The sequence below is a fragment of the Hermetia illucens genome, chromosome 2 (genome assembly GCF_905115235.1).
Source record: "Hermetia illucens chromosome 2, iHerIll2.2.curated.20191125, whole genome shotgun sequence".
Classification (NCBI taxonomy): Eukaryota; Metazoa; Arthropoda; class Insecta; order Diptera; family Stratiomyidae; genus Hermetia; species Hermetia illucens.
Window position 1 is genome coordinate 46,671,187 of NC_051850.1, and position 14,511 is coordinate 46,685,697.

Consider the following 14,511-nt stretch of genomic DNA (forward strand, 5'->3'; position numbering starts at 1 on the left):
GGGTCCGTTAATTGCCGCTGAGCTAATGAATAAGTCTATTAAAGTAGCTGGAACTTTTATGGAATCCGATTCATCCAAGACGTAATTCAATGCATAATTTATTTGACTGAGCTTTGATTTCCTGGTAAGTTTATCACTCTTCAAGCTGGTTCACTATGCAGCACTACGCGTCCTTACTTCGCAAATATGGTATTTTATATAGAGTTGTCCTAGACTCCTAGGTGAGGCATAACACGTTAATCCGTGCCATCATTATTGGTTCCTCGCAATTTATTTAATCCCCATCCATGTTGATTGTTGGATGTTGGTTTTGAAAAGGCAGCAAAAACAGAGGTAGGACAAAACAGAGAAGACGAATGTAGTACTACTAATGAGTCGAGCAACATCAAGTTCTGTGCCGCCGTGAGTGGAAGCAGCATTCTTTAGACATACGCCATTAGTGATGAGAGCGACGGCTACTCGATTTGGTTGATGTTTACCTTCAATCTAACTTTACTTGTCTTCTTTTATAAATCAAGAGGGTAGAGCACTTTAGGGTACACTAAAAATAACGAACTATCTCTCTATGTGCAACCATTTCAACCATATAGTAATTAGCCAATAGGTATAACAATTCCACCAGCAAGCTGCGTATTGCACACAGGTAGACAGATGACCATCAAGGAGACAGTTGAAGAATATTTGAACAAATTCGTTTGACAAAAATAAAACGGGAAGATGTAATTATTTGTGCACTTTCCGTCAGTGAACGCCACACAAGACTTTTTTTATTGATCTCAATTAGAGAATGTAATTCATCAGAACTAGCCACAATATTTTGACTATTCCATTTACCAAGGTCATTGATCGATATTTGGGTTGCTGTTTCTTGTTCTCCTACAACATTGCTAATGAACTTCAAATTAAAAAACAAAACAATCCTACGACAAACCTACGGTTTCTTTAAATAATGAACCTCTTGTTATGTCACAGAAGAAGAATCAGCTAATGGATTTGTTAAACTATAAAAAAATGGGATCATTGCAGATGCGATTTGCAAAAATATTTTTAACAGAAGAGGAAAGGAACTTGCTAAGGTTAATAAGCTTCCTATTTCTTTCTGATGGGAGTAACCATGTCCTAAAACTACTTTTGGCATATCCATTGTAGTTAACAGTTGACTATTGATAGTCGTTGATAGTCTTGTTTCTCACCCATTGGTAGCAGAGTGAGTTGTATCCTAAGCTATATATCGGATGTTAGTCAAGTTCTAAGTCTAAATTGGATCGTTTCTCCATCGATTATTGTTACTCATATTTATGGTAGTTTTTGCTATATACCTGAATATTTTCTTGTTTTTAGAATACAAAAATTATCGAACCATTTACCTAAAAATCTTAATTTTCTAAATTGCCAAGTTTTGCCTCTACCATAAACCTAAAAGCTCGAAGTTTAAAATCAGCTCATTATTATTAACAAAAAACTAGAATATTCGTACAAGCCTACACGTGCCCTTGTTAGTATCTTTCCGCAAAATATTTTGATTGATTTGATTACACTTTCCTCTACTGCGTGCAATTTCCATGCAAAATCTCAACATAAATGTAATTTCATGATCGATAAAAACAACAAACATTAAGTACCCTGATCAAAACATAATTTCTATCCCACGGCCATCTACTTCTTATTTCCTCACCTTTTTAATCTTAAATAAAATCATGCCAGCCGATTGACCATTTCACGGTAATTGAACTTTTCGTACGTACAAAATAGGACATTCCACCGCTCACTTGTATCTTATTTTTAAAAGCGAATATGTTTAGGAAATAGTTAATTTTCGATGCATCTTAAAGCGTAAAGTACTTAAAATTGGATTAATCCACTTTAGTTTTCAGAGGCAATTGGTTCGATTACTTTAATAAGCATATACTCTAGAAAATGTTTGAAGTAATTTATCATGAAAATAACAATAATTTGGTGGTTTCAAAGGTGTTTTGGAAGTTTTAGATAAGAGGATGGTAAGAGAGGTTTGCAAGTTTTGATGGCATTCGAAAAAAATCATAAAATACTCAAAATTTAAGAAAATTACATTTCTTTTATTTTCTTAACTTGGAAGTCAAATTTTTTCATTTGGCGTTACTTCCGGTGCCAAAAGTTTTCATTCTCAGCGAATTTTAAAATTTGGATTCATATTCTATTGGATACTGGTCAAATAAACCCTGGTTTAGTTAGACCGTTGTTGTTTTAGTTTTTAATGGTCATTTGTTGCCAATAGGTTATGGGTATGTTTACATGATAATTACAACTAGAACCTGTTACTACTCCACAATTTGAAGAAAAACTCCACAACCATTAAAATCACTAAAAAGCAATAATATCTACGTTTTATATTTTGGCAATAAGCGTTTCTCCCCATCCGATTTCTTCGGTGAAAAATCTATTTAAGCGAATTTGTTTCGGTTCGATTTTCTTTAGTTGGTTTTTAACAATTTACCACTAAACCAATTCAAAGTGAGCTGAATATCACAACACGTTTTTATGAGTTAATTGGAATGATTTGGGCAAGCAGTTGTAATTTTTGTTCTTATTCTTCCTACATCTTGTTCTGCTTTGTGAAATATTATATTTTTATACTATACCACGTACACATTTGCACATACGTTTACTAATTTTTCCTAATATTACACTTATTCACTGGCAAATACCTGGTTTCCTGGTAATGCTATAATTTGATGTTCATCACGTTCTAAATCGTGTCGATGATGACCTTGTTTAATATTATACTTAACAACTTAACCATAATTTAATGTATAATAATGACATATACATGATACTCAGCTGTTCCATGGTATTTGTTAGGTAAACCACATTTTGAGAAAGAGCAAATACATGTGCACACAGTTCAGCGGTAGTAATTATAGTTAAGACAATTATAGAATTTTTCATGGTTAACAAAATGGCTTCTTTGTAGTGTGAAGATTAATTGACGTACATGTATTTGTACAACTAAACCATACTATGCTGCGTTTGGTTTAATTTTAGAGAGTACATGCAAGCAAATCTAAATCATATTTTCGTAGGCAATCTACACAAGTAGGGAGTAAGTAGTTCCCAGGTATAATTAGCTAATGACCACAATACATTGTTCAGTTAGAAATATGCTTTGTAATTGGTAGAAGATTGTGATAAAAAGTTAAAATAGTGCATAAGATTTCTCGCAGGAGAAGATTTCTAACAAGGCGAGCAATTAAAAGAAAAACAACGATTAGTTGTGCGTTGATATGCCCTGCAAGAAAGATAATTAAGAACGACATTGTAATAAATTAGCATTTTGTATTGTAAGAAAAAAATGAAAAAGTATTCTTCAAAAATAACTAGTTCCGCGTTTATTAGGAATGGAATCACTTTTTTGTGTTCGATGAAGATTTTAAATGGCAGGAATTAAGTAAACCGTGAATTTCATCAAACAAATGGATAGAAAAATTTGATAATCTCTTCCACCTAACCCGAAATTATATTTCAATACTATCTTTTCAAACAGAATTTTCTCACACCAACTTTCCACACATTATTCATATATAAAAATAGCCTTTGGGTCATATTTTGCCAATTTCTTTGGACTAGATATTATAAATAAAATTTTGCAAAAATCCACGATATATAATCAATTGGATCCGAAATCTTCCACTGACATAATTTTCTTCACTGAATTTTTTATCGGTCAAAATGTTAATTTTAAATTCTTAACTCCTCAATCAAAGTGACAATATTTTGAAAATCAACACCTTTGACCTCCCACTTTCAACTTATCTTTTTAAACTAACGTATATATATTCATAAATACATCGTTTAGATAAAGACACGTAAATAATTGAATGGATTTCACCTTATTTGAATTAGCCAATAACTAATAAATGATATGTTAATGTTAATATGGTTCCCAACACAGAAATACGATCCCAAAAACTGTAGTGAATAATTATAAATTCTTTGAAAATCATCAGCAATGAGGAAACTTTTTGAAAAATGGTTTTGGAATTTATTGCACATAAAAGAATATGAAATCTTAAACTTAAACGATAAATATATCCATATTATAAACGCCCATAAAATTGGATTATCGGAAATAATTTACATATGAAAATTTGCACCTCTAATTAGAAATTCAAAAAAATATGGAAGGTAAATGCTGTTTATTATATTTTTTTGGAATATTTTATTTTATTTTTGGCAGTTTGGAAGAAAAATAGAGATTTTTTTAAAATATTTATGTTTTTTTGCTGAAATTTTCTCTTATGTTGGATGACAAAATATTATTTCTATATTTCTTTCGCATTTTTTATATTGAAATTAAAGTTTTTCACAAAATTATATGATTCTTACTTTGCTTGGGTGTTTTGAATTCAGGAAATGAAAAGCGAGTTTTATGTAGTACCAAATTACCAATTTGCATTTTCTTTCTTTTTTTGACTTTTATTTAAAATAGCTTTAAATTATATCAATTCAAACAATTCATAATTTATAAGAGATACAGCCATCAAAACAAAATAAGACAAACAATAGTCTACATAAATAGATACCTTAAGGCAGAAAACTTTGTAAGTCATCTTTATGCTTTCGTAATGATAAAATTATAAAAAAAAAGTGAGACCAGAACAAACTGCAAAAAATACGTAGCTAAAGACAAGAAACCTGATAGGTCACTTATAATAGATTCTAATATTTCCATAATAATCAAAATTCTGGAATAAAGTTTTGAAATATTCCAGACACTATACGATTATTTTCCTTTCACTATAAGCAGTCCATTCCCTCAAAGGAATGATGACGTCTTTTAAATTCTTGAAATTTTTTGCTACACACTGTTCACTTTAGAGCGGCACGTGTATGATAATTTCACCCCATCTATAGGATTGAGTAAAAAATGGTTGCGTTTTCTTGCAACAGATAGAGCTGGCACAGTGTTGGTATTACTGAGGTCCTTTGTCGTATACGTTTGACAGCCAACATTTTATAGACAAAGTTGGTTGAGTCTCAGTGATTTCAAAACAAATTGAAAATGGAAAACCAAACTGTGTACTTCTGTTATATTTATACTTCCCTAAAATGAAGAATTCGAATAAAGCTTAGTACCAAAACTGGTTTAAGCAATTCCGCTCTGGGAATTTGAATATTAAAATATATATATATGTATAATATGAAGGCGAACTCCTAATATTTCCAAAAGTCCGAGCATGCAATAGACGTAGAAACTGGGGATGGTCGGGGTGGATTGAAGTCTACGACAAAGGCAAGGTTACCTCGGGAAAGTAGAAAAGCGGCAAAGACTAATTATGCAGGTCTGACTGGAGTACCCCATCCACATGCATGCCTTAAGGAAAGTCAGGTTTGGGACTGCCAATGATGAAAATCTTTTCGGATATTTCAGTCCTTCAAGTACTATTACATACAAACTTCACGCGTCTTATGCATGGTGAGCTGAGATGACACACGCATTTTAAAAAGTACATTTTCAAAAATCGCAGAAAGTTCAAATGGAACGCGGAATACTTTTCAAAATGAATCGGAATTAAAACAACCTCTTCGACCTCACCCCCCTTCAGCTGCTTATGATCGGCAGGGCCCCTTCGTTTCTTCATGTCCTTTGTTGTAACATACAAAGGTGACTCTAGTAGACATGTAAGCAGTTTCTATAGAAGCTCAAAGGACGCGAAGAGGATCCGCAAATGAATAAATATATTTGATATGAATAAGAATTTCCAATTTGTTGAAAATACCAATTGTGTTTTCATTTAATGTCCTGAGTCGATACTAAGCCAATAGATTCCTTTTTCCATCGTCCAGTCCAGAACTACATTTTGCAGAAACACAGCGAGGATCTGCTCATAGGTAATTCAGATTACAGTAACTCTGCCCTCTGCCATTTTCGGCTTGGGTCTGTCTATGGCGGAGACAAATACAAGGTGAAATTCCTCTTTACAAAACCGTTGAAAAGGGAAGTTCCAGTGAAAGAGATTAGATTCAACGGAGTGCATTGAGCCAGTTTCACACTTAAATAAAGGTGTGATTTCCTAACAAAATGTAACAAAATTAAAACATGGCAATGGACTGGTTTGAACATTATTTAGCTTGAAAATATAACCCCAAAGATACCAATGAATCTAAATAATACGTTTCTTATTAATTAATCTCAAGTAGTGTTCAATGTGAATGATATAAATATCTTTGCATGATTGAAAGAGAGCGCGAAGAAGGCCCTGTTGAAGTTCAACAAAAAAGTGAGGGAAGTTACCCTAAAAATAAAGAAGAGAAGCCAAAATTATGACACAAACCAAGAGCAAAACGTAAATCATGCGAAACGCGACACTAAGCAATTTTAAACAAATCAACAATTTGGTATACTTACTTACATTCTTCCTCATATTGCTAATTCTAAAACATAACAAGTCGGAATACCGGAAGCTCGCGCTTCGGGTATAAAGGTTTTGTGTTCATCTTATGTGAGAAACTTCAACGCACATTTTTCTGTCCGTATATAGCTACAAATCCAACATAATCCTTTATATTTTTCCCAACTACGAGACGTACGTACATATTACGCTCACCCTAAACAAACAAACTGCCTATTTCCGAATACTGTACACATATATGCACGTATATAAATTGATCGTACCCATATTTCCGATTTACTTCTTATATCTATTTGAATTAGGCACTACCCGCAAAGTTCATTAGCACGCATCTATTATATACCTACATACACACATGTCTGGTTGACAAATAACTAAAAAACTAAAACAAAATAATTCTCTGCGACCCAACTCATAAGAACTCATTTCGTAGTGGTATTGACGAATTGATATGTGATGATGACGTCATGCAGGTTGTAGAGTGCACGAAATTCACAAAAAATTGTGAAGTTTCACCCCCTATAACTTTGTTAATATTTGTTTGATTTTCTTCAAACTTGACCAAACTGTGCACTATGTTCTTCATTATAGGCATGCTAAATTTTGTACTTCTGGGATGAACATAAGGGGGGGTGCGGGGTAAATTTCTAAAATGTAGAAATATACTATTATTAACTTTATTTGTGCAGATATCGGAACCGGATATATTTTGAGGCCTAGATTTCGTTGAGATGCACCACTGTGATTTTTTTCTGATTTTTCGGTTGGATAGGTTCTGAGAACGAGACCTGTTACACTTTTTGGGGGTCATATTTTGAACCCTCACTCCCCTATGTTTCATCTAATATCAAATATTGAACCAGATTCGAAAAGTACTAATTGAGACCTTTCATTTGATACCCTACATGGCTACATTCTGTGAAAAAAAAATGTGCACCCTCCATTCACATGTATGGGGAGCCCCCCCTTAAACTTAACACAAGATGGCGCCACTTACTGCATGTAAAGGGATCACCAGGTTACACACTCTCACCAATTTTCGTGACAATCGGTCTAGTCGTTTCTGAATAAATCGGGTGTGACAGACAGACAGACAGACAGACAGACAGACAGACAGACGGACAGACGGACAGACAGACACCGTCTCGATTCCAATAAGGTTTTGTTTCACACAAAACCTTAAAAATGTGGACAGGAAAACAATGTTCACAATACAAAAGACTTTGATTCGGCCGATCCTATGTTACAGCAGCATAACGTGGTTAACAAATCGTCAGGAAAATTTCAGTCTCAACGAGGGGGTGCAGCGAATGACAAAGAAAATGCTTCTCAAATTCGAAAGCTCCAGTGAGCAGCCCATATGGATCGCTCGAAAAAATTCACAGGCACCTACCCAAAAGCGTGGTATACACTATTAGAACTACCACCCGAAAGAACCAAAAAAACATTTCGTGTAAATGAAACTGAAGGAAAACAAATCGTCGTTGGGGCGCTTTAGCAACAATTCCAACTTCACCGGGAAATAGAGTTGGCCACCATAAGGTTTGCTATTATGCAATATACAAAAGGTTTATTCGCATTACTTAAGGTCGTTAGGTAGGTCATGTAATAATATAAAAAAAGTGATATCACCTTAAAGTGTAATGTCATATTATCGTTACCAAGCACCATCCAAAGATTATTAAAAATTGCAATATCAGTAAACGTCACAAGATTAAATCATCACCTCTTAATTTTCCACTACAGAAGTGATGATAATAATACTCTCATAATAAGTAATGTTTTGTGATATCCATGTCGATGTGATATCGCATCATTAAACATCACCGAATAGTACTCTAATGCATCGTTCGATGCAATACGCCGTTCTTTCTAGTACAAGTGGTGGTTGCAATTTCGACTATCGCTTGCGCATCTGTTAGTGTTAGAATTCCTTGATTACTGGGGATAATTCTGACATCTACAATATCTGCGTTAATTACTGTTTGTAGTATTAATTATCCTAAACAGTAACTATTAGGTTCAACAGCACCTGTCCATGCGACTCCACACAGTCAACCCATTATAGAAGATTTACGTGCTAATGAGAAACGAAGCGGTGACGCTTCTAGCCCACATTTTACTTCCAAGGTTGATTTCTCCAATTTTAATAGAAAAGGACCAATTTAAATGGAATTCTTTTCGCCAGCATTAATATCATTCAATTGATTGTGTGTTTTGAACCATCAATGCCTAGGTTAAGCCCGCTATTGATATAATTCAAATTCCATAAAATCTGACCTAATCTACGACTTTTTTGAATTTAACTAAAAAGATAAGCAACATTGAACAATAGACATAAAAGCCACTCACTCAAAATACATATTGAGTGGAAATTAAAAGATAACATCTCCTTTTTGACGCGGTGAATTGACACTAAAACCTATTCTACTCAATGGAATAAAAAACATTACCCTCGATCATTCCAAACCAAATTGAACTACGACCACATCTGCTCTGTATCAACCCATTATACGCGATAAATTAAGTCAAAACACTCATTCGATTGCCCTTTTTTCCATAAAATATAACATCTAATGTTCCTCTTAAACCAGTTAAATTCAATTTATATTAATGTGAATCTGTGACTCTAAGAAATCTAATATTCAAAATATGTACCCAACATCCACTGACTCAAATCTTCAAAAAACATTCGATTGAATGAAAAAAATAACTAATTAAAAACCATGAAGATTAAATATCATAATGGTATCGTGCGATATGCATAGATCTGGGTCCGTTTGAAAAAAGTTAAAAAACGAAAAAAATTGAAAAGTAAAAACTTATCGTTTAACACACAATGTGGGAAAACCAGATCACATAGAGGTAAACAGTAGGAAACGTATCTCATAAATAATTTGTCTCCATTTTGTTTTCGTTATCTTAATTTCAGTTTTTTTCCTATCCATCGGTATATGTCCGTATTTTGGACCTCGTTGAACTAACATCTATATATTCACCTTTTTTAGGTGATATATGAACTGGGCACCGAAAATGCTATTAACCTGTCCACAGTTTTTGTTTTTCAGAATTTTAATGGTTGATTTTGCTTTTTTATCATTAAATCTATCACCCAACAATGAGATACTCCAGAGCGTTTATTATATTTTACAAAAGTTAAGTAATATGAGATTTGAAAGCATTTTGTATTAATTCTATTCAGTTCAGGAAAAAATTAAGACTAGTAATAACAATAAATAGCAGGAGATAAGGAAAGTGTTTAACAAAACAGTAGAGGAAGAGGAATGGATTTCATGCAAAACAAGATTGTAAACAATGGATATCAATAATTATCGGCAAAGTGGTATCTGAAATAAATTTTGACATTATCGATTATTTGTTGTGAGCAGTGAGCGCGAGAAACTCGTAGATATTGTGCTTAACTGAAAAAAATTAGTTATAAATTATAAAATAGTGTTATCTAGCTGCTATCTCTTGTCAGAGAATTCCTTTTAGATTGTGCCGTTGATTCTTTATGATACTTCAGTTTTGAATAAATTAAAACCCTACACTGAATGGAATATATTCTCAGAATAACTAGAAGCGGTTGATACATTTTCGCTGACTATTCATATTAAAATTGGGTCCATTTTTTAATTTATATCTTTCTCTGACAACAATAACGTCAGACAAGTTTACCAAGAAAAAAATACATATATGAGGGACTAGAAAGTCGCTATTATTCGGATATTACTCATCATCCATCTGTTTTCTCAAAATCTGATCAACTCCCCCAAAATCTCAAAACAACAATTAATAAAATAATTTGCATAAGATCCATTTATTATGCATAATACCATCTAAAACTGAACTAATCGCTGCGCAAAATGTAGAACAATAGCGACCGCAATTAACATACCTTAATAAACTGGCGCCAACATCATTTCGAAAAAATGCAAAATTCCCAATTTCAACCGTTCAAATCGATCCAGGATACAGTATTAAGTGAATTGAATCGATAATATTTCTTTAAGTCATATCCCAAAATAGATTTTTACTCAAACTATGATTACTATTTTTCAATCATTGCAAATTAAGACAAAAATCTTGTTTTTTTCTCACTGAGCATCTTAATGAGTCATCACTACCATCATCATACGGATAATGATCTTCACATCTATATTCAGTTTGCCGCGGATTTTACATAAACATTTTTTTCTCTCTAGAAAGTCAGATTCAGAGTATAAAAAAAAACAAATTCCATTTAGAATTATAACAGATTTTCCGTTTGATTTTTTATGTTATTTTTTGCTACTCTCATTCCGTTGTAAGCCTCCTGTAGTTTCCTTTTTTATGAGCATGTTATCGTGGTATTTAATTTAATCAGAACCAATTCAATAGCAATCGTTATCACCATTAAGGGATATGAATCTGTCGACATTAAAATGTAAAAATCACTACCAACAAATTATATAAATTTTGGGTTTCTAGCTAAGTCAATGCGGATTTTACAGTGGAACGACCTTGGCTGAATTTCTAATTTGTTCGAATCAGTTCAGTTGTCATTCTAACACAGAACTTTGGAGATTAGATATTCATCTATCCATAGATGGAATGGAAATTATTACTTGTTTGGTGTTGTAATATGGAGAACTTTCAAATCATAATTTATATCACTTATCCAGATATCGCTGGTTAGAAAAATTTAATTGGAATTCCGAAAGTGTATTTTAACCATTTCAGGTGTGCTATTTCAATGCAGTGGAAATATCGATAAGATTCAAATCTGTAGAAAATAAGGGAAAAAAAATCTCCAAATTTTGTTGCGGAACGTTCTTGATGGTTGAGCAGCAAAGGAAAAGCAAGAATTGGCCGATTTGACTGGTCACGTACGATTAAATAAATAAATAATTTATATATGCCCCTAGAGTTGGTCAAATGTTTGACCATAAAATAGTAATAACTCGAACTCAAATTAAAAGATAGTCAACAGAAAATAGAGGTGCTGAAGAGAAGCAGAATCTGTCAAATAATAAGAGCAAAAACGTTTATTCCAAAATGAGCAGTTATTTGTATGTAAACCCAATATCTAATAAGAATTTCAATGGGTACTTTTGCAGTAAATATATATAAATATAAGTATAATTCGTTAGTCTTCAAGTTGGGGATAGGTTTTATGATTTGTCGTTTTTTCAAGTTCAAGTTACCCGTTTTTGTCAATAAAAGATTGTTTATTTTATTTCTGAGCATTCTATTCCCAATATGTGGATATTTTCATAAAACTAGCATTTATTTCACTTCTTAAATTTGTGGTTGCTTTATAAAGACCGTAAGCATCCGCTGAATCATGAAGCTTTTCCATTCCAATCTTTTTGGGCCAGTTAGCTGATAATTTAGTAATCTATTGCTAATAATGCTTAATTAATAAAATAACATTGTTGAGCCTTTAGTGACTAGGTAGCTAATTTTTTACATCGAGATAATCTGAAGATTTTTTTCTTTTTCCGAATGTAGGCCAACATTTTTAATTCAGATTTATAAACGGCATTTCGGGAAAATATTGGTCCTTTATTTGATGAAACATCTCTATGGAAGCTTATAATGGAAATATTTTCCAATGAGCTCCAAATGTATGCGAAAAACTATATGACCTTTTCAGAAGAGATTATAAAACCTACTGAGGAAGTAAACATTTGGCTCCCAAACTATCCACATATCCAGACTAAAAAATAATTTTGTCTGCCTTTCTGCATAACAAACGACAGGTTCTTTGCGTATACATGAAACTAACCGTTAAGGACGGTTCTTTGAAATTCCTATTGGAGCCACCATGGCGTGGAAAATTTTTAATTTGCCATAAGCCTGATTTTTTTTTCCAACCCACAAATATTAATATGCATAAATTTATGGTTTAATTTGTTATCACAGGATTAAAACGTCTGACAGCTGAAATCAAATTTATTGTTGAGTAAATTATATTAGCGGATAGATGAAGGTTTTGAAGTTTCATAATATTTTTGATAACCATATCCAAAAAAACACGGGATTACTTTTTGTGTTAATTCTCATGTCTAATAATAGATAGGATATAAATAGCACTGCAAGATGTGAGGAGAAATTCGTAGTTCATCCGTCTAAAAATAGATCTTTTTCCAATATTTCAACGTAAGATTATGTAGATTAAGTCATATTTTTAGACCTTTAGTTAAAAATAACACAATAAATTTTCAATGTCGTATTAACGAAATTGCCTAAACATTCCTCCATGTTTTCTGGGTAACTTTACTTACAGACTAAACTGAACCCAAATAAACTCTTTTCTTAAATGAAGTATTAATTTCAAGTTTTCATTACCATATAACAACCACAAATCTTTTTTTTAATTTAAGCAAATGTTCTTCAAACATGCAGGCGATCTACATATAAATACTGCCTTAATAGTACCATTTTCTGTTGAAATTTCAATCCGGAATTGAATATTCTTATTGCCATAAAATTTATATTTTATGATTATTAGAAAATTATTCATTTAATTTTAGGACGGTTAGAAAAAAAGTGTGGCATTAGCGGGAAACAGGTGTTATATTGCAGTTCAGTAGTTTTATGCGTTAGAGGAGGTGGAGTTGATTATCTATTGTTTTAGAAACAGGGTAAATAGTCCATATTTTATCACAACCGCATTTTCCTTCTGTCGACATTTTTGTGTTGAGTAGGATGATATTTTTACAAAATTCTTACCAAAATTCGTAAAACATTAATAAGTATGCAAAATAGTCTAGAAACTGAATAAGGTTAAATCCTAATTCTCCCTGACCGATACCTTTTTATGCAGTCAAGAATCTAGAAATTTTCAATTTGAAGATACATAAAATATTAGTTAAAAGAGTGTGTTTGTTATGTATTTCTGCTGAATTTAAATTAAATTAATTTCAAATAAAAGCTAGATGTAATGTCAAATGATAAGACGGCGGAAATTTTTGAAATTATTTTTTTGCGGAATTCTAAAAATATTGTGTTATTTTTTTCTGAATAGAAAGACAAATGAGACGAACCCGATGTCATTCTTTTGAATATATCAGTATTTTGAAATTTAGATTCTCTCTTTCTCCCTCTTTCTTTTTGGGCTCCCAATACGTATATTAATATATTCAGAATAAAACAAATTTTGTTTGTTTGTTAAAGAGATCGTTTTCTATATTTTTATCGACAAATCTTTTCACTTATGATCTCATTCATAGTATTAAAAAAAAGTTTCATAAAATGAAAAATAAAGACAAATTAAATACCTGTGTGAAGAGTGCAAAAATCTATACAATCTGGTTCATCTTCGTTGCTTTAGAGCAACTCCAATCAATACCATATTTCGACCCCCAGATTCACGACAAAATGGAAAAAGCAAGGTTTGGTAGAAAAGCCAAAACTTTTGTTGGCAATATAATAGCTGAGGTATATGAATGTCAACTTCTGAGCTACTTACTCTGGTTTAAATTCTGAATGAAGGCTGCTGTGGAATAAAGTGTACAAAGTGTGATTTCATGTTGGCAACCAATAGGACTACCAGCTAATAGTCATAGGTCTTAATTGTGTTATCACAATCTAGTATTGCCACTGCATCCATTTTGACAATGTCAGATATACATAAAATTGTTCCTTTGCACACATAAATAAGTCGTTTATATTGTTTATCCATAAATTTCGTTTCATCATTAATTTTTGTATCAAATTTCTCACTTAATTGATAAAATTTTCTTTTTCATTCCAGGTAAACTAATTGCTTGATCAAAATGTCAGTATGTAATGAAAACAAGCATTTGTTGAATTAAAAAGTACATATATATTGGGAAGAGGTGAGTTTAAGGATCAAGTTTTAACTCATTTATAGCACTTAAAATTAATGACAGCAATGAAAATTTTCGAATCAAATTAACAGCTTTTCACATCAAATTCACGACATTATAAATGAAATTGAAATTTCTCCAAATCAAATTAACAGCATCAAATTATTAGGTAATCCAAAAAAGCAAGCTATGCAAATGGTGGGCTTTTAATACATTTCGTTTCGATTAGGTCATACATTTGATCATGTTAATATGACTTGGGAAAACCGTGTATTGAGTGCGGAACGCTGTTAATTTGATTTAGA

At 32.3% G+C, this 14,511-nt stretch overlaps 1 protein-coding gene across 4 annotated transcripts in view; it reads left to right on the plus strand.

Annotated features, from left to right (window-relative positions):
• Positions 1-14,511, plus strand: part of LOC119649541 (knirps-related protein) — a 113,931-nt gene that overhangs the window by 27,708 nt on the left and 71,712 nt on the right. For 2 of the 4 annotated variants that reach the window (XM_038051731.1, XM_038051730.1), the window contains one exon: positions 14,131-14,215. The exons of the other annotated variants lie outside the window; for them this stretch is intronic. The gene's annotated coding sequence lies outside the window, so the exon portion shown is untranslated. The remainder of the gene's footprint in view (positions 1-14,130; positions 14,216-14,511) is intronic. 4 annotated transcript variants of the gene reach the window in all.